Source organism: Mustela nigripes, chromosome 7 (assembly GCF_022355385.1).
Source record: "Mustela nigripes isolate SB6536 chromosome 7, MUSNIG.SB6536, whole genome shotgun sequence".
NCBI lineage: Eukaryota > Metazoa > Chordata > Mammalia > Carnivora > Mustelidae > Mustela > Mustela nigripes.
In genome coordinates this window covers 81069973-81094303 of record NC_081563.1, presented here as the reverse complement: position 1 = coordinate 81094303, position 24331 = coordinate 81069973, and positions in this window count along the sequence as shown.

Sequence of the window (24331 nt, the reverse complement as noted above, 5' to 3'; positions counted from 1 at the left end):
GGCAGTATCCTGAGTTTGTGACCATGTAGATTTAAGGAGGAGGCACGTATCCTGTTGATAGGCAGCAGCACTTATGAGTGCCCAGATGTACTGGCCAGGACATTTGCCATCTTGGATGAGTTGAGAATCTTCCTCAGGTCCTAGGGGAAGCAGGAACAGACTACTTCTCTGCCCTTGTCCTTTTTCTTCTTCTCCTTCTTCTTTTTTTTTTTTTTTTTGAGATGGAATCTCCTTTGAACATTGAGCTACCAGTCTCCTTGGAAAGGATTCTTTAAATTGCAAATCACAATGACAGAAATGTAAGTGACAACAACAAAGAGATCGACCCTCGAAGTAACTTTTCTTTTTTAGAGAGACAGAGAAAGAGCATGAGTGGGGGCGGAGGGAGAGAGAATCTTAAGCAGTCTCCACACCTAGTGACCCAATGTGGGGCTTGATCTCACAATCCCAATATCATGACTTGAGCTGAAACCAAGAGTCAGATGCTTAACCAACTGAACCACCCAGGTGCCCCTTGAAGCAACTTGTTAAGCCTTATGGGGACTGTGGTTTCCATGAAGAGGGCACTCAGCCTCATGTCACCAATAGATTGCTATAGTGTACTGGCGACTAACACTTGGACTTTTGCCAGCGACACTTTCTAAAAGGGAGATAGTCTGGAAGAAGTTGGCATCAGTGTGATGGGATCAGTTGAGAAGGGAGTTAACAGTTGAGCAGCCCCGACTGACTTTGCCATTGCTGGCATAGACAATCGGCTCACATCCCAGTACAGTCTGTTGGAGGAAGTCACTCAATGCTCCTGGTTGGGAAAAGCCTCTGCCCTGGGTGTTGGGCAGTTATCCTAGTCCCTGAGGAGTCCTCAGTCTAGAAACAAGGCATATCAGGGCAGGGAATCATGTGGGAGCTATGAGTCCAGTTATTTATCCCACAAGGTGCCAAGTAGAGAATGTGGGTTACCATCAGCTTAGGCCACAGCACTTGAGAGTGAATGAGGACCATGGACATGCACGCATTGAGGTCCTCCTCCAAGTTAGGCTGGAACGCCATGTCAGCAGATGGTAGCTGACAGGGGACACATGTGCCAGCACCTGGCGGTATAGACTACTTAGTGAGTCTGTTTAGTAGATCAGGAGCAGTAAAGAGGAGGTCCCTCTGTCAAAGCCAGTCACCCTTCTTGCTCTACCAGTTGCAATAAACTCTACCTACAGGATTTTAATTTATGGAGGTGACTGAGTGACAACATGGAAAAGCTAATGCTATGCCACAAAAGGCCACAGGGAGATGCCAGAGCCACTCAGGAGGCAGCAGTAGGAATGCTGGGAAAGTATGGGGGAGAGCCTTTAGTGTTTTTGCAGGAAATGCCAAGCAGGGCAAAGGAACATCTTAGGATAGGCTAATTTGGGTAATGTCAGGGGCTCTTGGCTATAAGACTGACTCTTGGCTGATTGACCTCCAGTGGTGTGGTGCTGATGCTGGGTGATCAGGACACGAGGACTTTTGCCTCCTGGCATGCAAAAACCAGATAGAGGAAGCAGCTGAGAGTGGGGGCTCTGGTTTGGTTGGTTTTCATACAGAAGATATGCACTGTTTCTAAGACTTGGCCAGACCAGGAGGAGCAGTCTCTCCGTAGTCAGGGAGGCCCCAATGTTGCCAAAATGTCACAAATATTTCAAAAAATATGATTAAAGGAGCTCATTCTAGCATTCTGGCTATAGCCTCTGTAATAGAGTCATACTTTCCAATGAGTAAGTATCTCTCTGCAGAAGTTGGACCCTAGACCCATGAGCACAGGCCTCTGGGTGTGTGCAGAGCTCAGGAGCAGAACCGCTGTTGTCGTCTTGCAGCAGGGGAACAGCTCCCCAGAGCAGGGAGGCTCCTTGGCATCAGACAGCCCCTGGGTAGAGTGCGATCCTAGGTCTCAACGGAATCCACTGAGGGAGTCTAAGTCATGAGGCTGAGTTGGCAGATGTGGCCCTTAGGACAAAATGGCGTTTGCAACATGGATTGTCTCTAACCTTTTACTTTGAGGGATCATTTGAAATATCGCACTGGGGCCTTTGTCATTTACCGTAGTCTTTTAACTTGAATGGTTTGGTCAAGTTTTGTATGCTAGCAGTTTGATCAGTGACCGGCTCATCTTACCTCTCATACTACTCATCTCCTACCCCCCAACCCATACACAGTTTTCCACCGAACGCTAGAAAAAATAATTGTTAATAGGTTGGAAAGCTCTATTTGTATATTGTTCTTTGCTAGTGGAGGGTGGTGTCAATAACATCTTTTATAGCTGTGAAATTATTTTACCAGTTAAAAATTTGATGTGTATTTTTTCTTCTTAATTAGAAGAGCAGGTTTGAACCAATAAGTTGCTGTAGATAAACTTAAAAAATTATGGCTTTTATCTGTTTAGAGATAAATAATGTGTTATCACATTCATGTAATGTAGATTATTCTTTGGGACTTTAATTTTTTAAACTTAAGTCAGGGTTAAAGATGTAGTAACAATATTTGGCATTTCCTGTTGCTTAAGTGAGGCCAGTCTTAAACGTTACGATATTTACTTCATGTATTCTTGTACTGTTGATTTTCATTCGTTGGAATTCTAGATCTAAGATGTGATATTTGGACTAAATAAAACTTACAGTGTTGTAAGTGCTCTTTAATAAATAATTACACCCAAGTAATAGGGTACAGTGACTGGAAATTAGATCAATTCAATACATAGAATATTGTATTCATTTCCTATAGCTGCTTCAACCAATTACCACAAACTTGGTGGCTTAAAACAACAGAAATGTAATCTCTCACAGTTATGAAGACTTGAAGTCCCAAATGAAGAGATCAGCATGGCCACACTTCCTCCAAAAACCCTAGAATCCTTCCCTGCCTCTTCTACCTTGTGGTGGTTGCCAGTTGTCCTTGGCTCATGGCAGCCTGACTACATGTCTCTGTCCCTTTCACCACATGGCCTTCTTCCCTGTGTGTGACCATGTCTCCCTCTTCCTATAAAAGGACACCCATCATTGGGTTTAGGGCCCACCCTAATCCAACAGGATCTTAACTTGATTACCTCTGCAAAGACTGTTCCCAAAGAAGGTCACATGCACAGTTCGAGATGGATATGAATTTTGGAGGATCACTACTCAACCCAGTACAGATATGGAGCTATTCCAGGTTCATTCAGTATTAGAAAAATCAGGGAAGAGGCCATCAGTGGCTTTGCCTTAAAAACAAAAATTACTTTTTAAGAATGGTCCCATCAAGGCATATAAGATTTTATCAGAACTGAGGCTTATACAGTGTTTTGGGGAATGAGTTGCAGGGGGAGATAGGACTTCATAAGAAAAAGAATGTATAAGTCCAAATACAGAGGTAGGCTATGAAAATATCTATTAATGTGAAATTTAGAAGTAGTAAGTTAAAAATTTTAAAAGTGGCATACCACACTCATTGCTAAATACTGAAAACTATTTTTATTAATGGTCTGGAACCTTCAAGATACATTTTCTTCCCTTTTTTTCCCCTCTTTGGTTACATTTACTCTACATTTACTCTGATCACACCTCTTCCTATGATAATTCTGTATTAGTTTCTCAAGAGAATGATATTTAAATTCTTCCTTTCTTGTGGTTGTTGAAAGAACTTTATGATTTAGAAGTTTCTTTTAGTTTCCACAAGTTGTTATGCCATTTAAATTATTAGGATTGCTGCCAAATTTGGGAAAACCTAAACTGATATTCTTCTATATATGAACTAGAAGATTCAGGCATTTGCCAAGGTATTTCATGAAGTGCCTAATCTTAAATTCTTTAGCACTGTCCCACATAATTTTCTGGAATGATGGAAAGGTTTACTTGTACAGTCCAGTATAGTCACCACTAGCTTTACGTGGCTGTGGTTAGCATGGCTAATAAATGGAATTTTTTATTTAATTCAGTTTTAACCTTGGCTTTTCATCCAGACATCTGCCTACTCCCAGGCCTTTCAGTCCCCTCTTTTGGGCCTCCCTCCATGCCTGGTGACTGTGTTAACAAACTGGGGCCTGAGCCAGTGAATTTGGTAAAATTAACCAAGGAGGTATGAAGAAAATTGTCCACCTCACCTACCTGATGTGTGCTCAGAATGACTATTTAATCAACATGTTTAAAAAAGAAAATGCATACCATTCTGGGGAAAAAGTTCCTTTTTATACTCTTGAGACTTGAAAGATCTTTTCCCTTCTTTCAGCATAAAGTCAAATATGTCCGTCAGGATAGACTACATGATGCTGCAGGGACAACCAGATCCCTAATCTCAATGTCTTCAAATGAAAAAAATCTAATTTTTTATTTACGTGATGTATCTACAGAGGTAGATTAGAGATGATAAAAATGCTCCTTCCTATAGGGGCTAACACCTTGTACCCCTCAGGATCTTCTGATACCCCTTGTTCCCTACTTACCCTCTTGGTCACTAAGCCTATAATAAGGTTAAATCACAGTAAAATTCACCCAGGGATATTCTTGAGTCTGATAAAGGGGTTGGGGAGAGTACTATATCCCAAAGCAATAGAAAGACCTAGCCCATGTGTACGAGCAGAAGGCAGGAGGCTTAATGGAATGGGATTCTGCTCCATCAAAGGGATTGGAATATATCCTGCTTAAAAGAAACCTGGTCAATTTGAGAGCAGTCTCCTAGGATTCGGGATTTATTTAACACATTAACAAGGAACCTAGGAGATGGGAGAGTGCCCAGTGAAAGGAGTCCCAGCAGCCCTAAAATCCAGCCCAGACCTATTGATAGGAAAGGGCATTAGAGAACCCAGCCCACTGATGGCAGTTAGGATTATGGACTTCCAAAGCAATAGAGGCCATGTGACAGCAAGGAACAGCCAGCAGCCAGGTGAACAGTTACCATTTGTGGTGGCGGTGGCCAACGTGTGGAGGGAGGGATACTGCTGACCCATAGACATGAAGATGGATATCAAAACAAGGTATTTCTAGGGCAAAATAGACAGACATCCAACAAGAGAGCTGCTCCGTGTATACTACCAAAAGAAATCAGAGGTGAAAGAGAGTTGCCCCAATACAGATTCACATTCCTTTGCCCAACTTTCATATCTAGTTTCAGGCCCAGAACCTGTTGAATGATGAAGATAACCAGCTCTCCACGAGGGGAGGGGACTGTAACACTATGGTAAGTTTCCCCAGGTCCTTCTCCAAGGACACTTTCAGACATTCATTCAGCTCACAGCACACCAGGAGAAGAGGAATACTTGACATTTCAAGGACTCTTGGACACAGGATCCCAGTCCATATTGTTACCCAGGCACAAGAAGCACCATTGTGGCCCTTGGAGTGAAGCAGATGAGGACCAAGTAGTAAATGCAATCCCGGTCAGGATCCAGGTCACCATGGGTCATTTGCTTCACAGACCCTCCCAGTGGCCATTTCTCTGGTGGCTGAGTGTATAAACAGATTAGACCTACTTTAGTGTCCTTGGCCTGCAAGGTCAGAGCTATCTTATTGGGGAGGGCCAAGTGGAAGCCTTTGACACATTTCCCCTCTCCCTCAGCCAAGATCGTAACTTAAAACGATATCCTATCCCAGCAGGATAGCAGAAATTTATGCCACTGTTCAATATCAAAAGTGTGCAGAGACAGTGGTCCCATCATTTCTCCATTTAATGTACTAGACTAGCCCTGGAAAAATCCTGGAAGATCCTGGCAAATGAGAGCAGACTCCGCTAAACTCAACCAAGTATTAGTCCTGACTGCTGTCTGCCATGCCCGATGTTCTGTCTTTGCTAGGACATGGTCACTGTGCTGAGGTACATGGTATACTGACACTGATTTAGCCAATGCATTTCCTATCAGAAAAGAGGCCCTTTGCATTCACATGAAACAGGTTGTGCATACATCTGCAGTCTTGCCTCTGGACTAATGTTGACCTTCGGTCCTCTGTCGTAAGATAGTCTGAAGCACCCTGGGCCATCTAGGAGCTCTACAGAATATCATAGTATCCCCGGCATGACCAATCCAATCCCAGTCAAACTGGATGAGCAAGAATGGAAGGTCCAGGTAAAATACGCATTCCAGAAGTTGGGAGAGAAACCCCACAAAGACCCAGGGCTTAGAACAGCAGTGATGCTCAATAGGGGTTCAATAATGAGAGGCATCCAGGACATCCTGTCCGAAGTACAGGACAAATTATTGCACCTCCCACTGTGAAGAAAACACAGTGGGAGCCTTAGATTGAAAGTCTTAGATTTTGGAGACACCATGTTACATATCTAACTCACATGCAAGGGGAGACATGAACTGCCGGCTCTCGGTGGTGCCCAGAGAGGACAGGGAAGGCCCCTGCAGGGATCCCTGACCTTGAGGCCAAGAACCAGGCAGTGTGTCACTGCTGGGTAAGGAGCTGGGCAGAATTTATAGCAGACCACAATAGGAGAATCACAGCACACATGCTCTTTTGGCCCCTGGAGAGCAAACCTATACCTTTTCTAGCAGAAAACTATACATTTTAAAACAAACAAACAAAAAAACCCTCCTGACATGCGAGTGGGGCAAGTGGGCCCCGACAGAGACGGAACACTTGACCAGGGGGCATAAAGTGACCACACTGCCACACATGCCTATGGTGAGCTGGGTTCTGACAGACCCAAGTTGTAAGGTTAGGTGGACTGGCAAGAATCCATTTGAAGATGGACATGGACATCTACGGTCACACACAAGCAAGAACAGAGGACACAGCAAGGGAAACAGCCAGTGGCCTTAATCTCTTCTTCAGCCCCCACCACCTGCACCAGCACAGCTTTGCAGTTCCTACCTAGGTCTGTTGTGGGAATTCTGTATGACCAGGGGGAGGAGGAAGGAAAAGCCCAACCTTAGTTCATGGTCAGGTAGGCTTCATAGGGACGTGTAAGCCAAAAACAGGTGTAGCTGTCTCCAGCCTCGACCAAGGGTGGCCTTCAAAGAGTAAGGAGGGGAAAACCTCTCAATGGGCAGAATTTGAGGCAGAATGCCTGGTCATCCATTTTGGTGGAAAAGAAATGTAGGCCCAAATTGGAATATATATGGACTCATGGGCAATGACAAGTGGCTTGTCTGGCTTTAAGACAGAAAGGGCCAGTAAGACACCCTGACAGAAATAGACACTCTGGGTATTGATTTCCCTTTCCCAACAACAGAACAACCATTACGTGCTTAGGGAGTATGTGATACACAGCATGGGGGGGGGGGGTCACACATCACAGAATGCTCTAGAGACCTCTTCACAACAAAGAGGCAGGGGTGGCCTGTGCCCATGGATTCCTAACCCACTGAGCCCCTGATGGCAACTTGTTATGGCCTGTTACAGGAAGAGTGCTCCTCAGAGGCACTGCTTTACATGAAAGGGACGCCATCCCCTGGGAGGTGGGATACACATGGGATCTAGCATCTTTGTGTGGGGCATGTTCCCAGTGGAAGAATGTACACGTCCGGGAACCAAGAGCTGTTTCCCAGAACTCCCAGTGAGCCACCTGGAGCATCCCTACTTCCCATAGCCTTGTTTCAAGCTCTATAGTTTGAGGTGTCCTGGTTCCAAAGGCAGATTTCTTTCATTTTTAAAAGATTTTATTATTTATTTGACAGAGATCCCAAGTAGGCAGAGAGGCAGGCAGAGAGAGAGGATGAAGCAGGCTCCCTGCTGAGCAGAGAGCCCGATGTGGGGCTCGATCCCAGAACCCTGGAATCATGACCTGAGCTGAAGGCAGAGGCTTTAACCCACTGAGCCACCCGGGTTCTCCCTAAAGGCAGATTTCTGCCTGGGAACACCATCAGACTCATTGGATCACAAGCTGCCATTTCATCGAGAAGCAACAAAGTGACCAGCAAGTAGGAAGAGAGTCCCCATCCTGATGGAGGGTAGCTGACTCCGATCAGAAGGAGACAAGGCTGTTACACCCTGAGGAAGAGAGGAATGCGCGTGAAACCTGGAGGATCCACAGGCGGTGCTCCTTGGAACTCCCTTGCTCAGTTTTGATGGAAAATGAGGAAGTGCCGCCACCCCAGCCGAAGAAGGGTGTGTAGACCAGGGGTGCAGTCTTCCGGGTCAGTAAAGGCCTGAGAACAATAGAGGCGCTGGCAGAAGTAAGGGAGTGTAGAGTGGATGGGGCAGAAGGGAGATGCTGATCTTTGACTATGGCTTTGGGCCCAGCAACAGAGGCAGGAGCTGCAGAGCACCCTACCTGTCTTGTTTTCAGTTTACTCCAGGAGAAGAGGCCCTTCGGAATCTGGGAGGAGCTGCTTTCCAAACAGAATATGGACAAATGTGTCTGAGAGGCACAAGGCATGAGCTGCCGTGAGACTGGGATGTGCTACCCAGCTCCCTTGCAGTGGAGGACTGGTCTCTCTAGTGACTGGGAGCATTGGCAGCACGTAGCCTTCAGCCCTCGGACCCTGGGAATTGTCTCCAGTGCAGAGAGCCCCCCAGGAGCTCACATCCCACGACTGACCAGTATGGGAGAACAAAGGCCTGACCCTCTCTGCCACACTTGGACATCTCTCAGGGATCATTCTGGCTCCAGAGCTGTCCGGGGGAGTCAGTCCAGGCTGCTATTGCCTTTGCTGGGGTTTGGCTTCTCCCTCTGCCCACTTCTGTCTGCTTCCTTTCCCTTCCACAGTGTTGATTCCAGGTACATTCCTTAATAAACAATCTGCACACCACATGCATCCAGAGTCCGTTTCCCAGAACCATGCCTGCCATGTCCCTCATATCACTCACATCAGGGGAAACACATGTGCTGCAGAATGTGTTGATGACAAAAGCCTGTGTCTGTGACCAAATCAGACATTCGGTGCCATTAGCGACCAGGAAAAGAACAAGGGGGCAAGGCAAGGACTGGATGGGCGTCTCTTGGCCAAAAATATTTCCTCAAATCCCAGACTGAGCCATGGAGGAAAGCCTTACTTAGGTTCCCATGCTCCTGATGTCTCACAGCCTACAAGCTCAGTGCCTGGCTAAGCACCCACAGGCTGACTATTGGGAGCCTATGGGGTAGGCAGAAGAGTGACCCCCTGAAGATGTCCTTGTCCTCATGTCAAGACCTGTGAAGATGTTTTACATGACAAAGGGACTTTGTGCAACTTGAATGAATTAAGGATTTTGAGATGAGACTGGCCTGGATGATCTCAGTGGGCCCAATATAATCACAAGGGTCCTTAAAAGTGTAAGAGGGGGACAGGAAAGTCAGAGGAGGAGAAGGGGTAACAGAGCAGAGGCCAGAGGAGGAGAAGGAATGACAGAAGCAGAGGCAGAGTCATGCAGTTGCTGGCTTTGAGAACGGAGAGCAGAGCGGCAGCCTGGAGAACATGGCCAGGGAGAAGCTGGAGATACTGGAAAGACGGGTTTTCCCCTTGATGCTCCAGAAGGAAGGCAGCCTGAGGGCACCTGGATTTGGGCCCAGTGAGACCCATGTCGGACTTTTGACCCCCAGAACCGAAAGATAAGGAATTTTTGGTCATTTGTGCCAGCAACAGCAGGACACTCCAGAATGGCTGTTTCTCCAGGACCTGGTGCACCCCCTTTGCCACCCTCCGGGCAGGAAGGGTGAGACTGCTCTGTCAAAAGAAAAAGAGACTTCACCTAAGATTGCTTTGAGATGCACAGCCTGGCACTGTCAGCGCTCTACATTCAAGTGAAACCTGGGAAGCTGGCTTTGGAAAAAGAAAGTGATGGGCCATTGTTTCAGAAAGAAGGGGGAGAAAAGAAACAGAGGGGCTTGGACAGGAAACAGAAGCAGGCAGCTGATTTCTTCCTCTAGCAGCTGATTTCTTCCCCCAGACAGAGCCGTAGGTCAGCATCAAGTGCAGGGGCTTCCCAGGGACAGGCGCCACCACGAGGAAGCCACACAGGAGAGCAGGTCCATGCTATGTTTCAGGGTCCCTCTCCCTTTGCTTCTTCGCCACCTCAGGACCCTTTCAGAAATGCATTTTTGAGGAAAGGGCTTATTTCCAGTAAAAGCCTGAGGAGCAGAGCCTAGTACTTAGCACAAACACAACCCTAGAGATAAACAGCAGATCCTTAGAAGCTCAGCATACCACTGAGGGCACCAGAATCCAACCCATGTGGCTGGAGCTTGGGCTTGCAGCTGGAGGGAGGGAGCAGGTCCTTAGGTTGGGGGATACCTGGTTTGTACCCAGAGCTGGTTCTATGGTGCTTTTTTCTGGCCACCCACCTCTGGACAAGGCAGGACCCTGCTCCCTCCGGAGCTGCTATTTACAGGAGAACAGGCCCTGGGAGGCCCTGACACCCTCCCTAGGTCCCTGTTGTAATTAAAATCAACACATGAATAAAGCTACATACAAGCAAAATGTAGCACCAAATAAGTTACGATTCTGGACTGTTCTTCAGCATCTGGCCCTTTGAGCCATTCCTGTGCATGGTTGTGAGGGGAGAGCTGCAGAGACCATAGGAGATGAGCTAGCAAAGCACATTCCGAAGCCTCAGCTCGACTCAGGGCAGGGTGCATCAGCAAACCCAAGAGGAAAAGAAGCTCAGGGACATCTCCTCAGTGTCCACCCCAGCCGAGTGACTAAGCCACGTCCAGTGGTGTCAAGGCCCCCATGTCCAGCTAGTGAGAGGGGGGCCTTAGGCTGGGCAGAAAGAGAGCCTGCCAGCCCAATGCTCTGCTGAAACCACTTGAGGGTCCTCAGTGTCCCACTCCTGGAAATTGCCACACCCAGATCGGTGGGAAGAGAAGGATCCTAAGCCCCTGTGTAACCAAAAGTGCCCCTCCTTGAGCTCCACTGGATCTGGGGGCACTTTAGTCTATGGACACGTGGAGCCATTGTCAGTGATCACAATGAGTCTGGGGTCATTAGTATGTTGTATTGTCAGTTTAGTGGGTTGTGATCATCATTTCCAAGCAATGACCTAGAACAGAAGAGAATAGAAAACTGCAGAATGTGTTACATACAGAATATGTTCAGCTACAGTCCTGAGCAACTATGGTATGGCATGGGTTGTAACGTGAAATGTATTTTTTTAAAGATTTATTTTAGAGCATGAATGGGGGACAGAGGGGAAGAGGGAGAGAATCCCAAGCCCACTCCCCACTGAGTAGGAAGCCCGATGTGCGGCTCAGTCTCACACCCATGTGATCATGACCTGAGCAGAAACCTCAACCGACTGAGCCCACCCAGGTGTCCCCCCACATATTTCACCAGACTCACAACTTGTCCTGCTGGATACTCGGGTCAGATTTCCGTTCTTGGAACCCACTTTTCTTCTTCCTCCCAGTCGTGAAATGGGGGCTCTGACCACAGCATCATGAATGCTGGGCTCTACTTCTAGAGAATAAGACAGCGGCCCCAAGAGCCCAACTGGCCAGGAAGGAGCACATCCCTCACCCCTCCATACTCAAGGAGAGTGAGGGTCCTGGTCCCCCATAGGCCATTGTGCCCTACCATGGCACTGTAGACACACTCTGTGGCACAGAAGAGCAGTTACCACTGCCTGGCAAGCAACCGAGCTACCAGCCACTGAGTCAGAACTAGCAGCCCCACAGGCCTGCAAAGGGCCAGATTCATGTATTGGTCCAGGTCCCAGAAATGGAGCATGAGGTACCCTCAAACCCATGTTCAAGACTGCACAGGTCTGGTCCTGCCCCAGAGCGCACTGCACCTGGTGGATTGTCTTCCACTGTCACTGGACCTGGGAATCAGCATAAACCTGGAGGATGGTGGGGACGGGGGCCCAGGGGTGGGGTGCACAGGGGGGCGGTGGAGGCAGGGAATGGCCTGAGGCCTCTGTGCCCCCATCTGTGAGCTAACACAATTCCTATCCCAAGGATGCTCCTGGAAGAGCGGAGTGAACCTCCCTTTTCAGAGGCACACCCTGTGGTCTGACAAAGTGCTGTTCATTGCCTGGGAGGACATCCACAGAGCCACAGAGCACTGCTCCACGAGAAAGAGGGTGGCGGACTCTTAGATGGCGCAGCCACCTTCTGCAGGGTGTGAGGAGGGCCTAGGGAATGGATCCGTGGTGTGCTGGCTGCTGCTTCCAGCAGGAGGAGGAGAACTGGGTTAGGATTAGCTTAGAGTAGTGTGCCCTCGCAAGCAACAGCAATTCTGCGTTTGGGTGTCCCTTGGAGAAGAGGAACAAAGTGGGTCTGGGATGTCAGAGGTTCGATGGCATTTTCCTGTTGCAGCCTGACCTTTGGAAGAAATGCTGTTTCCCGGGAACCCTGCTGCTGGCTCTCTGAGTCTGTCCTCGCAGCCTGGCTAACATCAAGGCTGCTTTTATCTTAGCTGGCTTTACAATTTCAGTTCTGACAGATTGTTACTCTCTCCCTGGGGATGGTATTCAGAAATACATTGAACAAGTATTCACACTAAGCACAACTCCCTAGAGCACAGGTGTGTTCTTGTACCTATAACGGACCTCTCAAAACAAGGTTGGTCTTTTTAACTTGGTTACATACAGCAAATGCTTATGTGAGTTATAAATCCATACATGGGAGAATGAGTTACATGTGTTAAACAACATTTGGAGGATTTTTATGTGCTAAGGGCTTCATATATATTAACTCATTTATTCCAACTCTATGAAAACCTCATGTGGTGATCTACTGTATCCCCATTCTGTGGATAAGGAAACTGAGGCTTTGAGAGACTAAGGCATTTGCACAAGGTCACAGTAAGTGTGCAGTTGGGGCCTGAAGACAGACAAGACAGATCTAACTCCAAAACCTTGGGCTGAGCTCAAGAATACTTCTACTCCCTTAGCAACCTGTCAGCCTCAATTGTCGTATTTCTCTTCACATGCTCTGGGCTCCTCAAAGGCAAGGACCTTGTCTTAATTCATTTCCCCACAATCTTGCACAGAGCTTAGCTTAAGGCTTTCATAGATATTTGATGAATCAATGAATAAAAGAAGAAAGGGAGGGACAGAGAGAAGGGAGGCAGAGAACAGAAGGGAGGAAAAGAGAGAGGGAATACGGGAGGAAATATCCAGTTTTAAGAGCCCTTCAGAGGGACAAGAGATGTCTTGCGCCATCTGCTGGACACACTGCATACTGCAAAGGCTTGAGTGCATTTGCCCGCCGGCGTTCCCGTCAGGATGGCCGCCTGCCTGCAACTGATGGTTTTTCAAAGAATTTCACCAAAATAATAAAGGTCTTAAGTGAGATCCCATGACAAATGGCTTTAGTAGAACAAAGCACAAACGCCATTGCCCAGGCAATTGATCGTGGAGCGGAGTGCTTCGAGAGGCCCGTGTGTCAGCGTTTCTCTTCATGATCAGAAATGCAGGGCAGTGTCGGACTTTCCCTTATAGGAGAGATGAGTGGGAAAATTCTGGTTGAAAATGCAACTCCATTTTCCCGCTGATCTATATTGTGCTGTGTTGGGATTTCCATTTGATCATCACTTTGGCAATATGTCACACAGTCGCATTTTAGGTTTCTCTGTCCTAGGGCGATTTTGCCAACTAGCTAATACTTTAAAATATTTTATACTCAAAAATCCTGGAGACCTCCAGTTAAAGGAACCCTAGAAGGAGTTCTATTCCGAAACCTTTTTTTTTTTTTTTTTTTTTTAACAAGCAAAGGATGGGTCTATTTTATACATTTAAATAACTTCTTACAATTCTGGACTGAAGTGTCCAAACAGTAAAAGATGACAGGCTCTGAAGGAATGTCAACCTGAAATAGCCAAGAGTCATGTGGAAGGTTTCACGGTGTTACAAGGTCAGCAGAAGAGGAAGTGGAGGAAGAGTCTGGATGAAATGCACCTGGGCGAGTTCATTTAGACCAGGCTTGGATTTCATGCTCTGTCCTTTACAACAGTGGTGGCAGCAGCAGCAGAAACGCCCTACTCAAAAAAAAGAGTGTTTTAGTGTGGTTTCTCACTGCTTCAATGAGGGATCAGTGATGACTGCCACGGATAAATCAGTGATAAATGTCCAGGGAGCAGCTGTGGAAATGGAGCCCTTCCAGCAAAATTCACGGTGGAGTCCTACGGTTCTGCCCCTGCGCCTGGTGCTGTAATGTTAAGACTGTTACCGAAAGCCAAACTCAGCTGCTCTTTGCTCAAAAACCAGTACTTGAAAGACAAGCATTGGTTGGAGAGGAAAATTGCTTTCTACAGGAGGCCAACAAACTGGGGAGACCGCAGACTGATGTCCAAAGACCATGTCCCGGGCTCTGGGTTAAGGAGCAGGGTTTTTTAAAAGGGAAAATTCAGGGTAGGAGATGAAATATGTATTAATGAGAAGGGCAGGAAAACTTAGGACTGCTCATGAGGAAAGATGGAGTGCACGCATTGAGCAAACATACAGGCAACATGCATGTCATGTTCACTTTTGGTGGAGATTTAAAATCAGAACGAGGTGGAATTCAGCTCTTGACATCAAGAGGGGTTATTGGCATGCTCTGAAAACCAGTATAAACTGGGTGGGTCTTGGGATCCTTATCTTGGATAAGAAATAGGAAACCTTGCTTGTTCCCAGGCTGGAACCCTATCAGCTGACCTCTCCCTCTTTCTTTCTTAGAAATGTGCCCCGCTTACAAAACTACAGTTCCAAACCTCTTTTTTGCACATAGAGCTGACCAATAAGAAATAAGGGAAGTTATTAGAAAATAGGAAAAGCTATTCATTGATTTATTGATTTATTGATTTTTATGTTCAGTTAGCCACTGTATAATACATCATTAATTTTGATGTAATGTTCAATGATTCATTAGTTACCTATAACATCCAGTGAGGAAAAGCTATTTCGAAGGAAGTTTTCACCTCTGGCAATTGAGGTTTTACTCTTGCTCTTTCTTTTTTCTTCATGGAACTCAAAACCAATGGGTGAGTCTCTAGCAGCCATATTGTGACCATGCTGTAACCCTGTAGATAGAATTTATTCTTCAGGGATGATGAAGCAGAGGGCAGAGGAGCTGGGGTCTCAGATGACACAGCAGAGCCACCATAACAGTCCTGGGCTCCTACCTCTGAAGGACTGCAGTTAACATGGAGTCAGACAAGCTGGGTCTGAAGGACCAGCTGAAATGGTCATTTGCTTTGCACAGGATAGAAATCAAATGTGAATTGGAGAAAGTGAAAACAGTTTATTGAATAGTGATAGAATGTATCAGACACAATGTCTGGGAGACTCGGAAAGGAAAGGAGAAGGAGTCTCCCGGTCACGTGGGTTTAGGGGTTTATATGAAAGGATATGTGTTCCTTCAGGAACCCAGTGGAGGGTCCAATCAAAGGCAAGTGACAAGTGAATGATAGGTGTTATTTCATAAATCACCAACGGCAGGGGTTATAAATGTCAGCATCAGCCAAGTTTTGCTCAAAGCTAATGTCCTGGAACATGTTTGGAATCTGGCTCTTCTTACATGTTATCAGGTGCCTGAGGGCCTAGGACAAAACTCAGAGAATGATGAACTTTCTTGCTTTCCCCTTGAAGTGGGATCATGGCTTCCTTGGTTTATTCAGATGCAATATATGGAACATGAACAAATAGGGCCTAGCAGAAAACAGCAGAGAAGGAGCCTTTCTAAAAATGGAGTCCCTTTTAGTTTCCTCATCTCAGTATGAGAGAAAACAACCCCTACCTTCTTTAAGGCACTGTGACTTGACAACTGTATGCAAATCCTTGCTGGGAGGCTTTAAGGAGAGACTTCCGAACACTTGTGGCCCTTACTTTTATTTATAAAATAAAGGGGTGTCTTAGATCACCCTCATGGGCCATCCCAACTCTTGCTTGACAGGCCCCCATTTCCACTTTCTGAGTCTGGAAGTTCCAGATGCTTCAGCCTGGTCTGGGGTGGGGGCGGTGGCCTTGTGGAGGAAGGAGCCAGGGGGAGGCGTTCATAGAGGACAGAAATGGACCTGGAGGATAGGCGTCCACAGCATCACGGTGTTGCTGTACTTCCAGTGCTGCGTTAAGGGGACGCCCTCAGCCTACTGCCTGAGCTCAGGGGTTCCCGTGGTTAGCATGCTGGAATGCTATTTGTTCTTGAAAGTTCAGCCTGTCTCTTCTCAGTCAGAGCTACTTGTTTTGCCTGCCTCCTTGGTGGAATGAAAGCAAAACTTCTGGCCAAGGACATCAATCTTAGATTTTTTAAAACAATGAATTATCAGCCAGTGGCTGCACTGGGAAATGGCCACATGGGGTCACTGCACACTCAGGAATCAAGGGACACCAGCTTGGGGGGGCGGGGGGCGGGGGCTGTCAGGCAGGGCTGGATTTGAGAAAGAAGCAGCCATGGAAGGGATGAAGATGTTCCTTTTCTGCAAAGCTGAGCTGACCAGGACACAGCTGAGCCCCTCCCTAAAGTCAGGGGCCAAGTGTCTTAGTGTAGAAAACAGGCTTCTGGAATACACTGTTTTATTATTTTCATTGTTATAGGATTTTGGAATTCCTTTGTGATCTTTTTTTGGCTCACAATGGATAAAAGCTATCAGTCTTTTCTCTAAAAAGGTCGAATACCCACTACAATAAATCAAGGCCAAAGCCCTTGACTCCAAGAGTCCTGACGTGAGTGAGTGTCTGGCTTTGTCTGCTGTGTGGTTGGTTTTGGTGAAAATGATTGCTATGCCACCCCAGTTATGAATTTGAATCTCACACTGGCTGGGTGACCTCATCTGAGACCTTCCACTTCTTGGAACCTTTATTTTCTCATTTACAATGTGGGAAATCTTTTATCTACTTTGGTTTGGAGTTAATGTGCAGAGAGCACCTGTCGGTCCTAGGCTCACGGTGAGCAATCAACATGACCACCTTGCTCCTAAGGTAGGGAGCCCAGAAAGAACACAGGTCTGGGGGAGAGGATGGCGGACTTGGACATGAGTCTGGATATGTTCGCAGTGTCCTGGGAGGCACAGGTGGGGGAGCAGCAGACAGAAAGCTCAGGATAGCTGGGACGACTTTAGGGTGGTCCAGGCACCTCTGTTGATGTCATTACTGTTAGAGAAACACTGGTACAAAGGAAGTGTGGGGCCCAGTGCCCATGCTCTGGCCATCCTTCTGCTGGCAGAGGTCCTTCTAGGGCCATTCTCATTAGTGGTTCTTCTGTGTCTGGCATCCCAGCCCCCAGCCTTCCCCTGCCCTCATCAGACTCCAGGCATTGATTGCTCTTTGTCTCTTAGCTCCAAGCTCGGGCCCCTGGCGGTGGATAGGGAAGGGCTACCCAGGCACACTTATTTCTACTGGTCCCATAAAGTGAGTAATGAAATTCTCTCTCGGATTTCCACTTGCAACAATGCATGTTTCCTTAAGAATCCTAAAAAGCAGGGGCGCCTGAGTGGCTCAGTCGTTTAAGTATCTGCCTTCCACTCAGGTCAGGATCCCAGGATCCTGGGATAGAGTCCCTCATCAGGTTCCCTGCTCAGTGGGAAGTCTGCTTCTCCTTCTGCCCCTCCTCCTGATTGTGCTGCTCTCTCTCTCTCTCTCTCTGACAAATAAATAAATAAAATCTTTTAAAAAAGAAAGAAGTAGGAGCCCACAGGGCTAGATGTGGATGCTGGGATGTTTCGTGGCCTTCTGACACATTTTCAGTGGCTAAAGGTAACGGTCTTTATTGGTTGCACAAGTGATGATAGCAGTAATGATAGCAGGACAACAAAAACAGCCAAGGTGTCTGACATTTGTAGGTACTTTCTGGGTGCCAAGCCACTGTTCTGCAACTTACTGGCCACGAGCCACAAGGTTCTCAGAACTGTTATCCCATTTTACCCAGGAGAGCAGGGAGGCTTGGAGAAGTGACCTGGCCCTCATTCACATCTGGTAAGTGGGGGAGCCGCCTTTGCAGCCCAGCTCGGGTGACCCCTACCCCACACTGACCCCCCCATCCCAGCGCTCTGCCCACGGGGCTGCATGGAGATCTCTGAGGGGACAGTGATTGTAGGACAACTTACCAGGACTGATCAGGTCTACACCTCTTAAGTTATCCAGATACTCCTGTCAACTGAACATCCTCCCCATCCTCATCCTCCCCCAACTGAACATTCTCAGATCGAGAAAGACTTTGTGGGTTCTGGGTTCCCATGTCTTTCGGGAGGCAGCAAAGATGGCGAATCAAAGCACAGACACGACTGTTACACTTGGGAGGCACACTCGGGTCAGCTTCTCCCTGCACTCAGGTTCCCCCTGTAAAATAGGGATGAGAACGGCGCCTGCTTTCCTAGGCGGGGAGCATCCGTGAAGCATTCAGTACAGAACCAGGTATCTAGTTGTTAGTATGGGCAACCAGCCAACCAGACTATCAGTCCTTCCTGAGCAGCCTGGTGCCAGACAGAAACTTGGTTCTCATCAGACCCCAGGGGTCCTTGTCATTGAGCAGAAGAGAGGAAAGAGGCTCCTGCATTCCCTGAGCTCATTGTCCCGTGTCAATGTTGCTGACCACCAGCAGTCCTGAGAGCAGAGCCCTTCCAGAGCCCCTGCTCTTGTCTATAGACAGCCACCATTCTGGCTTCATATCTTGGGAGCTCGGGGCAGGGAAGCCAGGATAAAGGAGGAGGGCAGCGATGGCCTGACTCGAAGAACCAAAGGTGGGGGTGAGTTGAGCGCACTTTTTCTGTGCGGGGCGGGCCCTGATGCCCATGGCTTTACTCCAGGCCTTGGGGAGACCTACCTGTCCCTTGTGGGCATTTTCTAGGTGTCAGGTGTTTCTCTTTATTTGCTCGCTTGCTCTTCCAACTGCATGTGTCTTCCATTTATAGCTTTATTGTATCCACCATGCCATCCAGGGAGAGAGTTCGTGAAACTCAGTGATGTCTGGAGTCTTCAAAGGATTTGCAGCCTCTGGTGTGGAATCCCAGCCACAGCTGCGACCTGGTAGCCCTGCAGGGGACGTCCAACTGCTCCTCAGCATCTAGCCTTGTCCTTTGCAAAATCTGATCCCAAATTCCTCATCTCATCACCTGCTTTTCAAGCTTGGGTACCGCACTAGGGTTTCATACCAGTCCCTGACTTGGGCGGTCCACTTTTCAATTCATCGGGGTAGCTTGCAGAGCAACCCGGAGAAGCCAGATGAGTCCCTGCATTTTGATCACGGCTGTGATCACTATGAACACACCTGCTGGGGTGTGGCCATGTGGAGTAGGGCCCTGGCCCTCCACTGGCAGGACTGACAGAAGCCAGGCAGACACGCACACAGGGACGGGTGGGACTCACCAGGGACAGGGGCTGGTGACCATCTCAGGTGTTCTAGATGGGATGTTCTAGATGTTCTTTGATGGGAGTTTACAAGTAGAATATTCCTCAACACAACTGAACGTATGTCTACTCAGATAAATGATACAGCAGTTCATGCAAACCATGGTTCTAGAAACAAAATGAAAAACATGTCCCAGCACTACCAAGTGTTCTGGTGACTTTTCCAAACACCAGGAGGGGGTTTAGTGCAGAATGAATAAACAAGAAAAAATAGGTACAATGATATATGCATGGAAAAGAGTAATAAGAGAGATAAAGAAAAATATTATAAATAAAACATAATAAATATTAAATAATACATATAATTATATTAGTTATATATATCTATATGTAAATATACACACACTTTATCTCTTTCTCTCTCTCTCTTTTTTTTTTTAGAGAGAAAGAACAAGAGCCTCAGTGGGAAGAGTGATGGAGGGTGAGGGAGAGAGAATCTAAAGCAGGCCCCCTGCTGAGCACAGAGACCGACGAGGGGTTCAATCACAGGACCCCAAGATCATAACCTGAGCCCAAAAGACTGCATCACCCAGGCGCCGCCCCCCTCCCTTTCAAAGGAAAGCCCTATTATTCTACTTTAGGAAATCCTTACTACTCTTCGGTGCTGAAAATGTCCTTTCTCTCATGAAGTATCACTGAAAATTTATGGTAGTTTTCTTTCTTTTTTTTTTTTAAGATTTTATTTATTTATTTGACAGACAGAGATCACAAGTAGGCAGAGAGAGAGGAGGAAGCAAGCTCCCAGCTGAGCAGAGAGCCCGATGCTGAGCTTATGGGATCATGACCTGAGCCGAAGGCAGAGGCTTTAACCCACTGCGCTACCCAGGCACCCCCGATGGTAGTTTTCTAACATCCTCACTCGGTGAAATCAAAAAGTTAGCAATCTTAGGACTATCTCCCCAGATATTTCTGAAATTTGACTCGTCCGTTAAATCTAAATCTGGGTACTTGTCCCAGGGCCCCTTCCTCCTTCCAATTTCCTCCCACAGCCCCCACACCCACTGCCCAGGGCCTGCCCTGCTAGCACTCCAGCTACAGTGAGGGGTCTGCCGGACCCCAGAGAAGTACCTGTCTGGAACTAGGTGCTAAGGAACATGTGTACACCACCACCCACACACCCCCAACCCTGCCGAGCTCCACAGCCTGTGGGACTATCTGAAGATCTTGGCTATCATTCTCCCCATCCTCCTCCAGATGGAGCTCAGTGCAGTGAATGGGCAGATGAATGGTTTTCAGTATTCTCTGTATACAATCCAGCCCCAAGCATGCATTTCACATCTGCCTCATGGCCCTTGCCACCTTCTCATAAAATGAGTACAAGCTGCTATGCGAGGTTCCGAAGCCAGGCCCATGCATTGCTGAGGGGGCTCCTGTCCAGGTCACTCTTTGCTCCCTAGGAGTGCTTCGCACAGTGTCTTGGGCTAGAATCAACTGTGCCTGACCTCCAGAGCTCCGACTAGAAGACATAAATGCCAAGTTTCAACAGCCATTCTGGGAATAAAGGCACTGATTTTCTTGTAGTCACCCACGCTGGAGTGGAGGACTCGGGTTTGTCCTGGTCCCCTCTGAATCTGTCTTTTTCAGATCCAAACCCCAGAGTGGTGTTTCAGCACAATGTTGGTGGGTGCCTACAGTCAGAAACACCCCAATGCCAGAGAAAGGCCAAGGCAGGAAGCAAGAAAGAGGGGGTTGGCTCCATATCTGCACGGAAGCCATCCCATTTGCCTACCCTGTTTCCTGGACCACATTGTCACGTGGGTGGAAGGACAGCTGAGAAGGAAGTACCAGCTCCTCTCCTCTGCAGGGAAAACTGGCCCTGGGCCCCTGAGAGCACAATGAGCATGGAACCAAGAGTAAAAGTTGGGAAGGGAGGAGGGTGCCCACCGGTGCATGGCGCCAGGCAGATGTTAAATTCTCACCTGTCAAATGATGGGGGCCCCCTCCCTGGTGCGAGAGAGGATGGGAGATTCCTTCCTCTTGAGCCAAGAGAAAGGAGAGAAGCCCCCACCCCCTATCCTGTGTGCAGTAGGTGCTCAGTAAATACATATTGGACCCCTGACGGTTCATCTACATAAGACCCCTGGGGTCTGGATCACTCCTTCAGTTTTTCCTGCAGTCCTGGTTACTGAGGACTCTGCTTCCTCCTGCCATGAAAAGGTGCCTATTTTAAGCTTCAGTTCTCCCACACAGCCGCACTATTGAATCACTTCAGACACTCAGCTAGGAGGAGTTCAATTAGAGAGCGGGGTGGGGGCGGGGGGTAAGCCAAGTTCAGCCTCCTGGACATAAAGGCAGGGTTGGGAAGAACCTGGGACTCAGGAGGTGTAGGAGCGTAGGGAATGCCTGTGCCTTGCTGAGGAAGTGGTTCTAGGCCTCCTGGGTAACTGACCCACACCTGTGTACCTAATCCAGGAAAAAGCAGGTTTGGGACACAGTTTTGCAATCTGATGAAAATCTGCCTTCAAAAGGCCCTGGACCCAAAAGTTAAAATGCAATGAATGAAGCTGCAAAGCCACAGGAAGTAATCGTGAGTTTAATCAGAATCTCCCCCCCAGCCACACTATAAAACTAACAATGGTGGCACCCAGGACGCGGGGGATGGTCCTGAGCACTTTACATGTGTGGCCTGTAGGTGGATAGGATCACAGTCCCCGTTGTACTGAAGGGGACGTGGGCACAGTGAGGGCACATGACCTGCTCAGGATTGTGCAGCAGGCAGTTCTGTAGCTAAGAATTTGAGCCCATACAGTAGGCTCTTCCTTTTCTTTTCTCTTCCCTGGCACTAGCCTGTGAGGTGCTGTGAGGGTTCATTCTACGTGTCAAATTGGCTGGACCCTGGTGCCCAGATATTTGGCCAAACATCATTTTGGGTGAGTCAATGAGTGTTTTGGATGAGATTAGCATTTGAATTGGTAGACTTTGAGTCTACCTCCATAATGTGGGTGGGCCTCAACCAGTCAGTTGCAGGCCTGAATAGAAGGAAAGACTGAACCTCCAAGGAAAAGGAATCCTTCAGATGGTTAAGCGGCTGCCTTCAGCTCGAGTCATGATCCCAGGGTCCTGGGATGGGGCCCCGTGTCAGGCTCCCTGCTTGGCGCAGAGCCTGCTTCTTCCTCTCCCTCTGCCATTCCCTCCACTTGTGCTCTCTGTCTCTATTTCTCTGTCAAATAAATAAATAAAATCTTTTTTAAAAAAAGAAAAAGAAAAATAAATGGGATGTTGGCTCTTCTTGGTTCTACACAGCTTCTGGACTTTGGACTTGAACAGGGACATTGGGTCTACAGATTTGGGACTTGCCAGGCCCCATAATTGCATGAGCCAATTCCTTATAATACATCCTTTTCTATTCATACACATCTTATTGATTCTGTTTTTCTGGAGAACTCTGACTAATACAGGAGCCTTTCCTGAATTCGATGCTTTTTATAGCCCCAGGGCGCTTAGTGTAGCACCAAGCCCATGGTGGGGGCAACAACTCCATTTTGGAGGGTCAGTGGGCACGTGGGGTCAGGAGAAGTCAGTGAGAAACTCAAGTTGGAGAGTCAGTGTTCATCTGAGGAGTGGGGGGCTATAGGAGACATTCACGTAGGCAGGAAAGAGCTATTCATCCCTGACGTTGCTTATAGTATCAACCTGATTGTGATAATAGAAAGAAGACTGACCTTTGGTTGAGTTTTATTATTGTTTTTTAATTTCCTACAGACATTACATCCCTAATTGGCCACACCAGGGCAGCCAGTCCTACCACCCTTGGGAGAAAACCCTTGGAATATCTGGGTCATGGAAGCCAAGTGTTTGGTTTAGTGGTTGTGATATTTGTTACTCATTTAAAGCCTGGATTCTCTTGGAATATATAGGTGAATATTCCCTTAAAACAACTGAAGCGGGCACCTGGGTGGCTCAGGTCACGATCTCAGGGTCCTGGGATCGAGTCCCACATCGGGCTCTCTGCTCAGCAGGGAGCCTGCTTCCTCCTCTCTGCCTGCCTCTCTGCCTACTTGTGATCTCTCTCTGTCAAATAAATAAATAGAATCTTAAAAAAAAAACAAAAAAACAAAACAAAACAAAAAAACAACTGAAGCATGTTAGCCACATATGCAAGTCACAAGGGCAATCTACTTGTCTTTTTTCAAAAATGAAAAGAAACAGCTGAGATATAAAAGTTAACAATATATTTTATTTAACTTAGTATATTAATTCAATATATAATCCATATGAGATGATTAATGGGGGTTCTTTTCTTTTTTTTCCTCCTGGAAACCTGGTGTGGGGTTTAAACTCAGCACCTGTCTTAGTTCCAACGCCACCCTTCACCTGCCACGCGTTAATCACAAGGCGTGATTCCACGTGCAGCCGAGTGGGTGGAAGTGGAAGTCGGGAGGCGGGTCAAGGGTCAAGGTGGGTGACCCGCTGCTCGGCTCCCCACCACTGCCTCTCCCCTTTCCTGTTTCTTTGGTGGCAACAGCTCTTCAAAGCCTACACCGCTTGGCTTTAGTAGAGGAACCGGTCTCGAGGTCAGCCCCGGGAAAGCACTGGAAAGGGTCCTGGGATCTGCGGTTCCGCAAGGAAGAGCCGCGCGAGCTCAGTCCTCAACATGGCCGCAGAGCTGCCACACCGTGCGCGTGACCTCAGTCCTCTTCCCGGCCAGAGGAAGAAGCAAGCTTTGTTTATGGCTGAGGAGAGACCTGACCCCGTGGAGCGCCCGGTCCGCGGCCCCCATGCCTCACGACCTGGGCAGCGAGGGCTCAGCCGGCGCATGGCGGACGGGACCACCCTTCTGACGGCCTGAGGGCTCCCAAGAGACAGTCCGGGTTCGTCCGTGATGCCTCGTCCCCGCAGTCCTCTGCCGTCCCACCCTGAAGAGCCATGCATGTAAAGGGAAGGCCCGAGTGCGCTTCCGCGGCCATTTTCCTGGCTGTGATGGGGGCAGCATGAACCCTGACCTGGCCTGCGAATCTCCTTCCAAAAGGAGGTAGGGGCCCCTGGACATCGCACTTTGAGGGGCCAGGAAGCTTGTCCTCACCACGTGGCCGCTGTGGGCGGAGGAATGAAGCCCCAGCCCTGGCTCAGCCCCGCTCAGTGGATTCTTTCTGCGTCCCGCCGGCTCCCCACCCTGTTTCCCCCTCCCCCCTCGTCCCCCCTCCCCC